This window comes from Amblyomma americanum, chromosome 2 (assembly GCF_052857255.1).
Source record: "Amblyomma americanum isolate KBUSLIRL-KWMA chromosome 2, ASM5285725v1, whole genome shotgun sequence".
Classification (NCBI taxonomy): Eukaryota; Metazoa; Arthropoda; class Arachnida; order Ixodida; family Ixodidae; genus Amblyomma; species Amblyomma americanum.
In genome coordinates, this window is record NC_135498.1 from 189,949,842 (window position 1) to 189,966,674 (window position 16,833).

A 16,833-nucleotide genomic window follows, 5' to 3' on the forward strand; every position below is an offset into this window, starting at 1 on the left:
TTTCGGAGCAATTGAGACGGAGGCCGCAGTGTCATCTATGCTGCCCCCCCCCCCCCAGTACCCGTACCTATTTTCGAACAGGTCCGGTCACCTCCTGCGCGAGAAGGGGCTTTTGTTTGGTGAGGCTAGCGTTCAGGCCTTAACCAGATCGAGAGTTCGGGAGCTCGCTGCAAAGGCGGTACTTGCGGGGCCGACGTTGTCGAACAATGAAAAAGGGTCGGAGGCGCAGCAAGCTGATATTCAGAGCACGTCCAAACTGAATAAAATTGAGCCTGTAGCGTTGAAGGCACCAGGTACTGGAGAGGAAATGCCCGACACGGGAAAGTTAGAAGAGCTATCTGCAGATTTGCTCATCGCGCCTACGTCCGATGGACTTAATAGGTTGCTAAAAGTCAGCCGGTCGGCTTTGATAGCCGAGAAAAAAAAGGATGGCAGCCTAGAAAACATGCGCTGTAATGTCAAGGAAGGTATCGCCAAGAAAAATGCTCGTTTTGTGGAAAGAGGTGGGGTCCTGTACCGGAAGTATCTAGACCGCAGAGGAGTGGAGTTCGATCAGCTGATCGTGCCTCAGTGTTACCGTCAGGATCTGTTGCGCTTGTCGCATGGCGGTTCGTGGTCCGGACACCTAGGAGTTAAGAAGACTAAGGACCGTCTCTTGCACGAGTACTATTGGCCAGGGTGTTTTCGTGACGCAGAACACTTTGTGAGGACATGTGACACCTGTCAGCGGGTTGGCAAACCAGGGGACAAATCGAGGGCGCCGTTGAAGTTGGTACCTATCATTACGGAGCCTTTTAGACGGCTCGTTATTGATACAGTGGGACCTCTGCCGGTAACAGCCACGGGGTACAGACACATTTTGACTGTGATCTGCCCAGCGACAAAGTTCCCTGAAGCAGTGCCGCTTAAAGAACTCAGCTCAGTTGAGATAGTCAATGCACTACTGTCCATATTTGTGCGAGTTGGTTTTCCTGCGGAAATCCAGTCAGATCAGGGCACAGTGTTTACTAGCGCTTTGACGACAGCCTTTCTCGAAAGGTGTGGGGTAAAGCTGTTACACAGCTCAGTGTACCACCCACAGTCGAATTCCCTTGAGATGCTCCACTCCGTCATGAAGCGCGTGTTGAGAGCATTGTGTTTTGAGCAACAAAGTGATTGGGAGCTGTGTCTACCTGGGGTGATGTTTGCATTAAGGACCGCGCCGCATGCGGCTACGGGGTTTTCGCCAGCTGAGCTGGTGTACGGTCGCTCGCTGCGGTCTCCGCTTCGCATGCTTCGAGACTCGTGGGAAGGCAGGGGCGACGACCCAGTCGTGGTCGAGTACGTGCTTAGTCTCCTCGAACGCTTAAGAAGGGCACAGGAGTTGTCAGGTGAAGCAATGGCAAAGGCCCAGCAGAGGGCCAAGGTTTATTATGATCGGACAGCCAGGGCCCGTCGTTTTGAGGTGGGCGATGAGGTAATTAAATTGCGCACATCGCTAAAAAACAAACTCGACGTGCAGTGGGAGGGCCCAGCACGGATTGTTCAAAAACTGTCGGATGTTAACTACGTGGTGAGTCTGCCAGGAAAACGGAAAGCACAGCAAGTTTACCACTGTAATCTGCTCAAACCCTATAGACAACGGGAAGCAGTGGTGTGTATGATGGTAAACGTTCCCGAAGAGCTTCCGGTCGAGCTTCCGGGACTAAGCTCAGTGACGAACAGGGAAGACACTGATCAGGTCATTAGTGACTTAATCATTAAAGCACCGCTGTCGCCTGAGCAGAAAACCGAACTACACCAACTCTTACAAGAGTTTCAAGGTCAGTTCTCTGAGAGGCCTGGTAGGACTTCTGTCCTTACTCATGATATAGAACTTACCTCCCCAGAGCCAGTACGATCCAAGGCGTACCGGGTGTCACCCCGCCAGCGCGATATTATGGAGGCTGAGGTAAAGAAAATGCTACAGCTCGGAGTTATTGAGGCGGGTGAGAGTGATTATACCTCCCCTTTGATTTTAGTTGAGGTACCGGGCAAGGAACCTCGTCCTTGCGTCGACTACCGCAGGCTTAATTCCATCACTAAGGATCAAATTTATCCGATCCCTAACATCGAGGAGCGCCTTGAGAAAGTTAGTAGCGCTCAGTTTATTTCCACCCTAGATCTTGTCAGGGGTTATTGGCAGGTTCCACTTACAGAAGAGGCTAGTAGGTATGCGGCGTTCATTTCACCAATGGGAACATTCCGTCTTAAAGTTTTGAGTTTTGGTTTGAAGAACGCGCCATACTGCTTTTCAAGCCTCATGGACAAAGTGTTGCGGGGACAGGAAGAATTCGCTTTACCGTATTTAGACGACGTAGCGATATTCTCTGCATCCTGGTCTGAGCATATGGCACACTTGCGGGCAGTGCTAACCCGCCTGCGCGAAGCGGGCTTGACAGTCAAGGCTCCCAAGTGCCAATTAGCACAGGCCGAGGTTGTCTACCTCGGTCACGTGATTGGACAGGGTCGTCGGCGCCCCTCTGAAATAAAGGTGGCTGCTGTGCGAGACTTCCCGCAACCGCGCACGAAGACCGATATTCGGTCGTTCTTAGGTGTCGCCGGCTACTATCAGAGGTACATCCCCAGGTACTCCGATATCGCGGCTCCCCTGACGGATGCTCTAAGAAAAACAGAGCCCCAAACAGTCGTCTGGGGCGAGACAAAGGAAAGAGCTTTTAGCGCCCTAAAGAGCGCCCTAACTAGCCAGCCTGTGCTACGATCGCCAGACTACACAAAAGTGTTCGTTGTTCAGTGCGATGCTAGTGAGCGAGGCATGGGCGTTGTACTGTGCCAAAGGGACAATGGAGAAGTGGAACACCCCGTCCTGTATGCTAGTCGTAAGCTGACCTGTCGTGAGCAGGCGTACAGCGCCACCGAGAAAGAGTGTGCGTGTCTCGTGTGGGCCGTTCAGAAATTGTCATGCTACCTAGCCGGCTCGAGGTTTATCATTGAGACGGATCACTGCCCTCTCCAATGGCTGCAGACCATCTCTCCCAAAAATGGCCGCCTCCTGCACTGGAGCCTCGCTTTGCAACAATATTCCTTTGAGGTGCGTTACAAAAAGGGGAGTCTCAACGGTAACGCCGATGGCTTACGTCGAAGCCCCTAACGTGGGAATCCGCCTCAAAGTTGTTTGTTAGTGATGTTTTCTTCCTGGGGCAGGATTTTTAACATATTGCTTTTGTTTAGTGTTTCAAAGTGATTATGTGCTTTCTAGTGCAATTTTCCAATTTGTGGACGCGTTCTGAGTGCTGCTTGACTACTGTAAGGAACTAGGCAGTAGTATAAAAGGGGAAAGAGCCTGGCAGAGCTTAGTGAGGGTTGTCTCGTGCTTGCTGACTGAGCGGTTGCGTTTCGGCGTAGTTCTAACGCTTGCTGGGAACGAGCACAAAAATGGCAACTCTCCCGAAGTCACTTTGCAGTGTCCTGTGTGATCCTGAACCTGAGAACGAGGCCTTCTCTGTGCGCTGCGCTCAAGCAACGTCGAGGGACGACCGGTTTCGATTACGAGCGTCATCGAGCGACATCCCTCCGGACAGCGGATGCAGTCCCCTGACCATCGGGATCTCCTTCTCCCGGCGGGGCGGTCTGTTACGTTTCGCCTACGACGCGCGGTATAGCCGGCGCGGATGCAACGGACGCCGGGGCTTCGTTCAAAGTGGCGGTCATTTTGGGCCCGTTCAGTGCTGCCGTAACGCCTCCCGCCAAGCGCGTCCAGGCAGGTTTCAATGCCACGTGTCGTCGTGTGTGCGTGTGTGTGTGTGTGTGTGCATGTTGGTGCCCATGCTTGTCAAAGCGCGGCAGCCGGGGAGAGGAGCTCCGCAACTGGGAGGCGAGGAGGTCTGACCGGCGCCGGCCCGGCGGACGCGTCACTTCACGTCTCAACATGTCCGAGCGTCGCCGTATCGGGCGCCTCATCCCGAGCGTTCCTTCTTGCCCTCGACTCCGAGGGTATAAAAGGCAGCTGCCCCGGACGCCAAAGAGGGACTTCGATTTCTTCCTTCGAGTAACGTGGTCGCCCTGACCGGCTGCTCTTTTGCGATGCCAGAATAAACAAGTTGTTCTGTTGCCAGTCGACTCATCCTTTGCCGGGACCTTCGGATGTTTCCAGCTGTGCCCCAGGCCGCCAGGCCAACGCTACCCTTGGGGTTTGCAACCCTTTTGCAACAGCAGGTTTTGATTTCTCGTTCTAGCTTCGTCACCTTCCTACGGAGGACCCCATTATGCCTTAGCTTCCTCCACCTCCGAAGGAGTCTCGGATGCGCTTCTCACATGTGTAACAGTCTTTAGTCCGCCGTCAAGCCCTCCTCCTCCATCGGAACCTCTTCTGTGGTACCCTTCACATCCTGCTCGAGCGCCTCAACCCAGGCTCTCAAGTCCTCGATTTCTTTGTTCACTCTGTCTTTCCTGACTTTCCGAAATCTGTCCCAATCCGTCGCTTTAGTTCCTTTCAGCTTGTACTTGTGCTTAGCAGCACTAAATGCCGTGGAATGAATATAGTGATCACTGCCCAGTGGCTGTACCATGGTTACCCACTTTGCATCCCTAGTACCCTTCACAAATGTGAGGTCTGGAGAGGTGTCCTTGCTGCCTTTCCTCGTATGATCTAGCGGGTTGTTCAAGATCTTCTATTGCAAGTCCTGAGCTACCTACCAAAGCATATTTTGATTTTGGCTGGCTCGCCAGGCTAAAAATTTCTTTTCTCTCTTTATCACCATCACCATCACTTCCTGCGTTCACGCTCAAATGGACATACCAGGAACATTCATGACCACAGCCTTACGCCATACTTTTTTGCCCGCACTATATTTCAGTGGAGTAGATGCGGTGAGCTGGGGGAAGGGCGCACGCAGACTCACAGCTAAAATTTAATTGCTGAAACATGACATGTCTACACTGCAAAAAAGAGACAGCTTCATGCTCTGAGGTCATCCTCCAAATTGGACCTCGAAAATCCGTTCCTGGAGCTAATTCCGCAAAAGTGGTGCAATATCTCCAGAATAGTTATCAAGATGGATGCCACGCTTTCAGCATAGATGGTGAGGATTTCTTTTATGCGATACCCCAATCATAACTTATGTTTGCGGTTAAGGAGTGTATTACCAACTATAATGACGAGGAAAAGTTTATTGTCCAGTGCGGTATTTCTTTGGAAGCTTTTTTGGAACTGCTGTCTATGTATTTGTCGTTCATATACGTTTCCTGCCGAGAACAGCCATTCAATAAAAAGTCCATAGTCTGTATTGGCTCCAGAGTAGCATCCGCCCTAAGCAACATCGTTTTGTCGAAAACTGATAGGGCCACCAGTGACAACCTTGATGAAACTGCTGATTGCGCGTTTCGCTAGGTGCAAGACTACATGATTTTTGTTAGCAAAGGAGGGCTGATTAACAACGTTCGTGATGCAAAAAAGGTTTTAGAACCGGGGCTAGGTCTTAATTTCACGGCTGAGCTGCCCCCCCCCCAAAAAAAAAAAACGAGCTGCAGTTCTGGAGGTTTGATTGCGATTTGAAGCAACCCATGTTGTTTTTTGCGCCCTAGATCTACCAAAGCACCATGAAGATTTTCTTCAGGAGACTCAAAAATATAAAAGAATGGCATTGTCCTGTCCAGCATTTGTGCTCCACTACAAAAATCGCGACCACGCAGTGGCGGAGGACGTTGAACATCAAGTGATTAAATTGCGAAGTCCTGGCTACCCAATGTCTATGATTGCAGCAGTCTGCGAAAAGTGAATTAAAATGGTGAAATATCATTCAGTTGCTCCTGCTCAAGACAATGACCCGGACCTTAAGAAATTTGCAGTGATTCCTTACCAGCATAAGGGAGCGCACAATCTACAGAATGTTGCGCAACGATATGGGGTCAACGTCGTCTTTTCTGCGCCCTTGAACATGACCCGTTTATATGCACAAGTCCTGAGAACGATTGAAGAGACGCCTAGCCATAGGCGCTTTGTTTGCCTTGTAAACCAAAGATCACAGTATGTTCCCTGCGTGTGCGCTGTGGTGTACCAATTTCCATTTTTTTGCGGGCGTGTTTATATCACGCAGACGGGACATTGTATTAATACCCGTTTAAAACAACATTTTAACAATCTGTCATTGTTGCAAAACACTGCAGGGCTTGTGAAAAATAGGAAAAGAAGGTATGCCTACCGCTTCTTGACAAAACAAAGATTCTACACCGCCATAGGGACCGCCGCACTCGAGAGCTTTTCTAGACGTATGTTATCAAGAAAAAAAAAACACGACCCTTAGGTCGTAATTGCTGACTGTGAGGTGAAACTTTTTGGATGCAAGGTTGTGACGGCAGCTTTATTGCGTTTTTGAAGGACCTGAAAGCATGATGCTGTCTCTTTGTTAATATATATGTGTTATCTTTCACAGATTAAATTTTAGTCGTGAGTCTGCACGCATCCTGTCCACTTCTTCTTTTGACCGTGTGTTTTGAGCGCAGTATCCCCCTTTTTCTAAGAAAGCTCGATGTAATAGTTTGCCAGCTCATGTATGCCGCGCTTGATGTTGCCGGATTTGAGGAGAAAATGTTTTTTTTTCATCTGAGCTTGCTTTTTCGTGGCATAAAATAAAATAATAAAACAAATAAATTCTTGAGGATAAATTTTTCATGTTTTGGTGATTCTCAAACTTGGCTATCTCACGAAAATATTTTTCTTGGCACTTCGCTATCCGTGCATTGCGTTGCGTTTTTCCTTTTTGATGTTTCACCTTTTATTCTTGAACAATGCTTTTTTTCGAGCGATCCCTGTTACCTCGAATTGTCAACATGTTCTTCGCGCGCATGTCAAATTCTTGTGGAGGGCGTTATTCGTTGAGTTTTGACGTACTGAGAATAGTGATTTCGTTTGCTGTTCTTTTAATATTGCTCCCTTTGCTTGGCTCTCGGGCTGCAGCACAGCATCTTGTAAATAATTAAAAAAATAAATAAATTTTCTATCGAATTAAAGAGAACAGAAACGTCAGAAATTGAGATTTTCATAAGACGGTCACTACTTCTGGCGGAGTAGTGCTATAAGCCAATGTACTTTGTAGATCACTCGTAGCTGAGTAGTCCAACGCTACAACAGATTTACAGAACCTCAGTTCTAACTTTTCCCGCTGTTCTTTTTTTTTCTAGAGCCGTCTCTTTCTTGCCTTCCTCCACGTGAAAAGAAAGCAAGTGAATTAGACTATACTGTCTCCAGTTTTTGGTAACGACTGCCTCACCGGCATTTTCAAGGTCGTTTCTGGATGACACTGGACGCTTTTGTGAGAATGAGCTTCGGGGTAATCTCAAGCGGCCACCAGCCTTTCAATGTTCGCCACTGATATTGAGCTGTGAATGGAAAAGACATGACGAGGAAATGCTACTCTTCAGGAGATGAGTTTTAACAATGAACAAATAACTCCACAAAAATTTGTCCGCTATTTTTGCAACAAGCAATCAACCCACGTCCACATCCTATTACCCGCCACTATACCAGAACTGTGTTAACCCAGAACCAGCCCATGCCATATTTGAGGAAACATTTTTCTTGAAGAGCGGCTGTGAATGACATGACCTCAAGCCCAAAGTGGCCACAGTTATCAGATCTCTACTTTTATATTCCGCTAGCTGGAAGACAAATCCACCAGGAAAACTATCATCCAGCGTTGTAAATCATGTATAATGTTTCTTTTTGCTGTTTTATGCACACTAGCTCTTCATGTAATATGCAACATAGGAACCCTTGAGGAATAATGAAGCAATAGGTATTGTTTGCAAACTCACTAAAGATAGGTCACTTCACTTCCTAGCTTTAAAAGTCGGCATACAGCAGGAAAGGCGGCAACAAAAATTTTATGCGTTTTTGTGTTGTGACAAAACGCTGAATCCCAGTGAAATGCTAGGATCTTATGGTTCACAGAAACACCAAAAAAGCGCAATGCGCTTCGTGAGAGCGCTGCCAGAACCTCTACTTTCCCCAGACGTTACTATCATCTTGTAGCAAGTGCGCATTCCCATTCGTCCTTTGCGCCGACTCCACGAGCACCGATGTGAATCCCTTATTCTTCCCGATCTCAATAAAAAGCCCGTTGCAGCCAGTGCTTAAAGACTTTATTCAAGGGAAGAGATGGGTGTAGTGATAAGTATGGCCCACAATTTATTTCTAGGTGTAATCACTCCAGTTTCTTTATTATTGCTTTCCGTGTGCAGAGTGAAACTTCAGGCCTTCCTTCGCTTCTTGACAAGGTCTGCGTGGAAATCCTTGAGACATTTCTAATTGCAGGAAGAAAAAAGAAAGTGAAATATTTCCCCCTCTAGAATTTTGGTTTGAAATGACAACAAATAAAAATATCGAAGTCGCTGACGTTTCTGAAATATTCCTCTCTGGGTTTAGTTATGCAAAGAAAATATTATGACATTCGTAGTCCGGTTATCCGTAATGTGGCAATAAATGTACCAACTGTTCACTAATAGGGCCAGTCATTCTGTAATGATACTTTTTTCGGAAAGGTGCTCAACATTTCATTTTTTTTCCTTTATGCCGAAAATTTTCTTTCAAATGCAACAAGCTTTTGTTCTAGTTGTGAAAGCGTTACTTTTTTTAATGCTGTTGCGTTCTTGTTTCCTTCGATTGTTTCGCTCATTTATTGTTCCCAAGTTAAAGAGCTACACGTCCTACGAATGCAAACTATAGGCTGGCACTAATAAGGCGTGGTGCGTCTCTACAGCCTAGAAATAAGTATTAGAAAGAAAAAGCTTATAGAAAAATTATCACATTCGCCTTACCTGTATTCGTTGCAGAGATTTTTAGCCTTAAGAGCACGAGTTAAGTAATTACACCAGTGCTGGTAAAGTTCCGATTTTCAGCATTTTCTTGCTTCTAGACGGAAAGGTTGTGGCTAAGGTGCTGATTCGCCCAAATTTTCTTTACTCGTCACTCTAAGAAGCGGCCTTCGTTCCGACTCCAGCTTTGACTGCCACAGACGGGACACTTCAGACTTGCAATTTTCTCTAGGAGAAGGAGACCGCGCACGTATACACTTGTGGCGGAAGGGAGACTATGCTTTGTGGGCGTATGTGTCCTGTGTAGATGCCACGAACACGATTGTATGTGTGTTCGACCAGCAATTCTCATACGTGACGAGGGCTTAGAACTTAAGTCCAGCAGCACGTTTTCGCCACGACGATGGGTTTGCATAGGCGCACTTGCAGAATATGCAGCGAAAAAAGTTGGTGTGGAGGAGAGGCACACTAAAAGGCGCGGCAAAGCAGGCGCTCTCCTAAGCCCTCAGCGCGGCACGAGCTATGTTTTGAAGCGACACCAAGGGATTGAAGCTCGTTATCAGGAATGTGCTCTATGGTGGTTAAATACTATGCGCCTGACCTCTATGCTGTGGCGTAGTAGCAAAGAGAGAGGGTGTGGGGGTCATAATTCTGTATATCCCGCCCGCGGACTTGGCAGGTCATAAATGGTAATGAATGCTGCGGTTTTCCTAGAACTCGAGCGCAGGACATCTGGCCCCTTTTCCCAGCATCAATGACACTGGATAGCTTCCTGAGAACACCTTTTTTACGCTTTTTTTTTCTAAGAATACACTATCCGACATAACTTTCTGGCTTCACCACTTGTGTGCATGACAGAAGACCTACGGGCACCGGGTGCCCGACGACCTAGGAGCGCCAGTGCATACATACCTACTCCTATCCCGACGAGACACCCGTGTGCTTGCTAGCACTGCCAAAGCCAAGTTACTCAATTAGGATTGTATGCACAGGGATGTTTCAGTTTTTAAGCCAGCCTCCCTCTGTGCTTGAAGTCAGCCTTTCAGGCTGCGTCACCGCTGCGTGACATCCTAGTGGGGATGCTACGCATGCAGAGGACCTTTCCTGCAATGCACCTCGACATGCCAAGCCGCCTTCCAACACTCGAGACCTTTCACGCCGTGGTCGCGCAGCGGATAAGCCACCGAATCCAATGAGCCCTTTGAGTTCCGGTCCTCTGCTTGAGTCGATGCGCTGCAAATCAGAGGCGTCGACGTCTACCGTGGCATTTCTTGCTGGAACTGACGACCTCATTGTGCCGAAGCCAGAATTCCTCGTAACATTTAGCTGCTCCAAGAACACCATCCTGCCCACCACGTAGTGTCGGGAGAGAGAGCTGTCCTGAATTGCTTATTTGTTTGTACCGTTCATATGCTGTCCCTCGTCTTTTCTGTCCCGCTACATGCATTCCCGATAACCACTCTCACGGGCCGCGGCCGCCAGTTTGAGTTATCGCTTTTCACTGAACTCCTGAAACTTGTCGCGGCGGCGAGGCTGCCAACTACCTCTTAGCACCCCGAAACAAACGGACTTGTAGACCATTTCCATCCCTGCCTCAAAGCGGCACTGGACCCTGCGGCAAAGCGGTCCACCGGTCATGTTGGTCGATGCTCTTCCACTCACGTTGCTTGTAATCCCATCTGCATTCAAGCAGGATCTTTCGTGCACCTGTTGCGAGCTTATTTATGGAAGCCCTTTTTGTTTACTTGCAGACTTCTTCGAAGCTACAAAAAAACTTCGTCTTGCCCACAGCACACGAATAAGTCGACAGGCTCCGCAGTATTATGCGCTATCTTCGACCTCAGCCCATGAGAGCAAGCCAACTTCGCGCTGTGTACTCGGGTGCAGAACTAAACGCAGCGAGCCATGTTTTTGCGCGTAGCGGCCCTGTGAGCGGTGCCCTTCTGCCACATTAGAGTGTTACAGCTCATGGATGGGGGAGCCCTGTAGTGGTGCAACGGCGCCGGCAGAACAAGAACAGTGGGTGTGTGATTCGCATGCCTCCGACGCACATGAACTGTGGTGTTGACGCGAGAAAACTGAGAAAGCCCTGGGCGTGGTCGCGCGTCGGTTGCGCACTTTCTCCTCCACTTTTCTCACCCTCGTCGCGGTGATCCGGGCATCGCGCTCTGGCCTACAACAGGCCTACAACTGAGACCTCTCGTCTCGGCCTCTTTTCGTGCAAGCACCCTACACCCCCAATCTAATTTCGCCGCTGTTTGTCTTTCCGAAGTCTCTTTCCTTGACCTTGAGCACTGTAGTAGTAGTAAAAGACTTTTATTCGACCATAATTTATAGGCCGAGCATGTCGACCGCCTCGGCGACCAGAAGCCGCTGTTCTTCTTCCCCTTCAGCGCCAAGCCAGTCGAGCCAGGTGGTGATGGATAGAAAGGGTGGGGGGAAGGAACCCGACTGCTGAGCAGCCGGGCAATAGAAGAGGCAATGGGCCAGGTCCGCATATATAGAGGGGCAGTTGGGACAGGAAGGGTCCGATCGATAGCGATAGAGGAAGAGGCGGGACGGGGTGATAACTGCATTCATCTGAATGTGCCGAAGAAGGCGAGACTCCGGCACCGTGAGTGATGGATGAGGGGAAGGGTAAAGGCGTTTGTCGAGGCGGAGCTCAAGGTAGACCTCTTTTATGGTGCGGCGAAGGGTGAGTCTCCCACCGTCCTCCGAGGGCTTGGGCCAGGGGATCAACGGTGCCCGGAAAAGTGTGTCGCGGGCGAGCTGATGGGCCAGCTCATTGCCGTCAATCCCTGAATGCCCAGGGAGCCAGCGGAGGAAAACGATGGAAGGCTGCAGTGCGGAGACCGCTCGTTCGACCTCCTGTTGGAGAGAAGGGGTCAGGGTGCGTTTCTGTATGTGGTGTATAGTGGCTTGTGAGTCTGAATAGACTGTGTACTCTTGGAGAGAGGGAAGGAGGGCAAATGACTGGAGGGCATGTGCAATGGCGAGGACCTCGAGGGACAATGCGTCTGGAGGGTGTAGATTCGGCCCGCTGGTGTGGGTTTCAGGAGCAGGGAGGTGTGGATGGTACAGGGGGTAGCCGCAGGTACTTCGAGGAGCCACGAAGGAGGCATCCGTGTAAGCTGCACCCTGTGTATCAAAGAGAGGGGAATGGTGCTGTGCGGCCGCATGACGACGTCCGGCGTGCAGGACGGGGGACATGTTGGTCGGGAGGGGAAGGATACGAAGATTGGGAGCGGGGGTGGGAATAGGAGAGGTAAACGGGGAGATTGGAATGGGCGAGATACCCGCTTGAGTCCATAACCACTGACACTGACGGGTAAGGAAAGCCGGGCAAGCTGCGAGTCACGATGGAGACTGAGAAGAGAACGAAGAGGATGGAAGAGGCCTGTGGCAAAGAGCTTAGTGGTAGAGGTAGTGATAGGGAGGTTGAGAGCTGCCTTGTAGAGGCCCAGAAGGGCAGTCTCGAGAGCGTTAAGTTGAGTCTGAGTGAAGGAAGCGTAGGGTGCAAAGTACAAGACCTTGTTGAGGGCCAGCGCGTGGGCAACGCGGCACGCGTGAGCCTCGTGGAGACCTGAGCGTCGAGTGACCACGCGCCGCAGGAGGTGAGTTACAGAGTGACAGGTGGTGACAGCGCGGTGGAGGGTTGAGCACTGCCATCGCACGGCAGTGGCACATCGCTTAACCGATGCAAAAATGCTCCAGGAGTGATATGAGGACTACCAGCGATCTCTATGAATGTAAAGTGGGGAAAGACTAATTCCTTATATATGGGAATTAACCCATTAATGCTATAGCGTCATTCCCTTAAGGCGGAGCCTAAGTCGGATTTCGCCTGTCTTTGCGTGAAGCCTGCTTTATTTGAAAAACGCGCTTAGATCTGAAACAAAGTGAAAAATCAAAGTGCTGTGCAACTAATTCAGTCGCCATTTTTTTTTCAGGTTTCTGAAATTTGCGTTTTCTAAAATCAATAACAACTCGCTAACTACTACGGTTTCAGCGAGGTCATTAAGAGGACTATCTGTTATGGCAGGCTTTCAAGCGGCGAATTACTAGTTCCAACAAGTTAGGCCTATTAGCTTCTTGAAAAGAGGAACAAGAAGGTCCTAATGAGAGCATGATTAGTTCTTAACTAGGTGTTTTTTAATAATGAGAATGAAACCTGGCAACCCAGCCTGATAGCGAGTCGGCCATTCGCTAGCAACCTAACCAGCTTCCTGTTTTGTCTTCCTGCATCAGTGACCTAGAAATTGCTGCAGCTGATGCTGGGAATGTCTTTATATCCACTGCACTCGATTTAAATGCAGTCAGAGAGAGCTGTGCGCGGAAGGCTTGCGCCATAGAGGCATCTTGAAAATGCCATGCAAACAGTGTATGTTGCCTCTTTCTAAAGCTTCGTTTGGGTGTAAGATATGGCGGCTCAGAAATGGCGCCTGTATCAAAAGCGGATTTCTACTTTTTATGCTTCGGAATGCGCTGGAGGAGAACCTAATGACAATATAATATGCGGCCTGCTGAATCTACAAAGCCCATGCGCTCTGCACCCGTCAACGTGTTCAAGCTCTGCGGAAGATAGGAAAGACGAGATGGAAGCAAACAGGGATAGAAAAAAAAAGAAGAAAAACTTGTGACAGGGTGGACACGACTTCTGGCTACTGATTGCACATTTTTCTACCCTGTGGACGTTGACTGGTATTGTAAGATTGCATTGTTGATTTCTTGTAAACTTAAGTATTCGTAAACAAATTTTTGTTCCATTTACTTCCTGATTACAGAACATCTAAGATGTATAGAGGAAGGTTATGCTACCATTTACTAAGCATTTTTTCGTCTCCGCTGTGTCATGCACTGAAATTTTTGCGCCAAAATGCTTTTTCAAATTATTTAGCGATGCATTATTCCCAATACTGCGAAAAATATGAGGTTTCTGCTCAGAGGATGTAACAGCGCTGAAGAAGGGACAAAAGGAACGCGACGCGCATTTCCGCTATATTGTTAGCTTTTTCTTTGGTCCCTGCATTACATCCTCTAGTTAGTTGATGATAGAAAATTATTAATATTTGAACGGAAAGTCGCGTCTGCTGGCTGGTATCATTGGAAACTTTGTTTCATATTCCTTGTAATTTGTTCTAAACCGTCCATAAACATCCAACTTTAACCTAATCCCGAATTAGCCTTCGGGATGAAAGCTCCTAATTAAAAAAAACAACATACAATTACATTGTTCAAGCTGCGTCACAAGAAAAAATCGGTGCAATGATGTGTCCGTCACTAACCTTGCTCTTGTAGTTGTGGAGAAAAAAAAAAGATCATTGGCTGAAAATACCATCATAGGCGGTGAAATGCGGAAATCAGCCTTTTGTCTGGAAACAATATTCGTTTCGTGAAAAAAGTGTTTTGAGAAATGTATGAAGTTTCAAAAGTTTATCATGGAAAGACTTACAAACACATTGTCACCGACTTCTTTTTCCGCTGGGGGAAGGTTCAGCTTTTTCTGCGTAGATCAGAGAGAAGGTTGTGTTTCAAAATATTCAATGAATACAGAGTAATTCTGGGACATTGAGGTCGTATATTTAAGGCGCGTTTAAAACATGTGTTAATTATTCCGTACAACAAGGACTCTATATTCTATTTTTTAGCTCTTAGCAGCTACTTAGGATTGCTACACGTACATCACAACTCTAATGGTAAAATTCCCAGAGCAGTTGTTTTCATCGTGCGCATTGACGGTAACGGAGAAACATATTGTGTAAAATCTCACATATTTAAGATCGCCCAAAGACTAGGATTGGCGAGAGGAATGCAGGCATGACACCAACACATATCTGCTGTCGAGCTTTTATACTGCGCAAAAAAAGCATTGTCACCCATTCTTCTGATTCCCAGACGCTGTAGTTAACAACTACAGCATTCCTAAATATTGTAGTGGTAAGAGTTACATGACGGAACGCATGAGTGACTCCTGGCCTCCGTCATGTATGTCTCAACGAGTCCCTCTTTTCCATTCCCTTGTCTGCTCAGCAGTGGTAAGAGAACATCCGGCATAAACAATGATTACTGCAGAACGATTTCTCGAATTTTTCACATCAAGTCCGTCTGCACAGCGCTGCAGCATAATAACCCGCAACCATATCTGAAAGCAGGAGCGACGGTGTCGGTAAGTAAGTGAGTAAAAGCACATGTGGATGGGCCCTTAGTCCATGGCTCCGGAGGCTTCTTCCGACCTTCTGGCGATGAGAAGGAGCGCTGACTGGCCGTCGAGGCGTGCGCTGGTCAGCTTAAACTCCCAAACTCCAGGGCCGCATTACGAGGCTTTAGATAGTGGGGGTGTTGGGACATGTCCATGTGATATGTATTAGAGTTGGGGTGTCGCCGCACTATGGACACTTGTCTTCGTAAAGTGTTCGGTGTAGACGATGTAAATAGTACAGGTTGGGATGTTTGTTTGAAGACGCCGTAGAAGGCAGGAGTCTTCAGAGGAGAAGGAGGGATGAGGGAGAGAGAAGCGTCTATTAAGGTGTTGGCTTTCGAGTCGTGGGGCGAAGTGGGACGATAGGAGGTATAGGGCAGGGGGGTGAGCTTGGTGAGTATATTCTCGAGCTAAAGTGCCCGCCCTGATGTTGCCATCAAGGCGCCCCTAGCCGGGGAGCCAGGTGATAACGTGGTTTTGATGGGGAGTGTGTTCCAGGATGCGTATTGCCTGTCTTGGTACACGGCCGATTGTATACGCTCGACAGGCAGCTTGAGAGTCTGTGAATATGAGAATCCTGTTGGAGTGGACAACACACATTATTATGGCGAGGGCGATCACTTCAGCGGCAATTGGGTCTGGTGTTCAGACAGAGGTTGGCAGAACAGGAGTTTTGGTGCTGTCCAAGGCAACACAGGAGAAAGTCTGTGGGTGGGCACAGGAGGCGATGCCAACGTATACAGCAGTAGAATCGTGCTAGTACTCTCTCCGCAGACGCCGGAGTCGGGCTTGTCTCCTGGCCTTGGGGTGGGTGCGAATGGTGGTGGGTAGTATTCCTGAGAGGGCGAGTGTTTCGGCTGCTTGGGGAACCCCGATTTATTGGAGGATGGCCTGTACTGCGGAGGTAGTGACTAAGCGCTTGCGTTGGCAGGGGAGGACCGCATCCCAGATTTCACCGAAGGTGTGGATTGCCAGAGTCGCAAGTCGAGATGTTTGACTTGGGAAGTCCGAAAGCGGTATTGAAACGTGTGCGGATTAGGACCTCATACTTGTATTGGCTGGTCTTTGTGAGGTGGAGGTAGAAAACGCTATACTGAATGCGGCTGATAGCAAGTGCCTTGACAAGTCAGAGAGTGTCTTTGTCGCTTATGCCTTTTCTGTGCGCTGCTATGCTGCGGATCATGCGGGTGATGTTGAGAAGAGAGGTTTGGAGTGTGTGCTGGCTGCGGGTGGGTTTGGCGACTTGTTGAACCCAGAGGCTGAGACTGAGTTAAGCGGGCATTCCTCAGTGAGACGTTCATGGATTCAGAGGTAGATGGGACCAGGTGACTTGTAGCGGGGTCTGTGTATTTGGATGATATGTTTTTTTTTCGGGGCACATTGCATGCCGCTGGTGGTGAAGAAACCCTCGACGGTTAGGATGGCTTTTTGAAGAGCCTTTATCTTGGCCGCGAAGGAGCCCATAGTTGACCATAAGGTAATATCGTCGGCGTGCATAGTGTAGATACATGGGATCGCGTGGTGTCTATGCTGATTGTGGTGGTGCGGTTGGAGAGAGAGGCGGGGATGTACTGATAGATGCCGCAGTTGATATGATTGACGCTGTTCAGGATGGCTGTTAAGTTAGAAGCCCATTGCGCTGGTGGGTGTCCCCCCCCCCCTTCCCGGGAGTGGTCGTCTCCGTGGGAAGTAGAGGGGGTTTACTGAGCGGCGCGACGCCCGCGCTAATCCTTTCGGCTCTGGCGCCGAGTCTTCGCGGTGGACCGGCCGCTACCACGTGCAGATGGTTTATCACTGCTCCGCTCGGTGCTAGCATCTCACCGTCTCGCCCCGTGCTGTCCAAC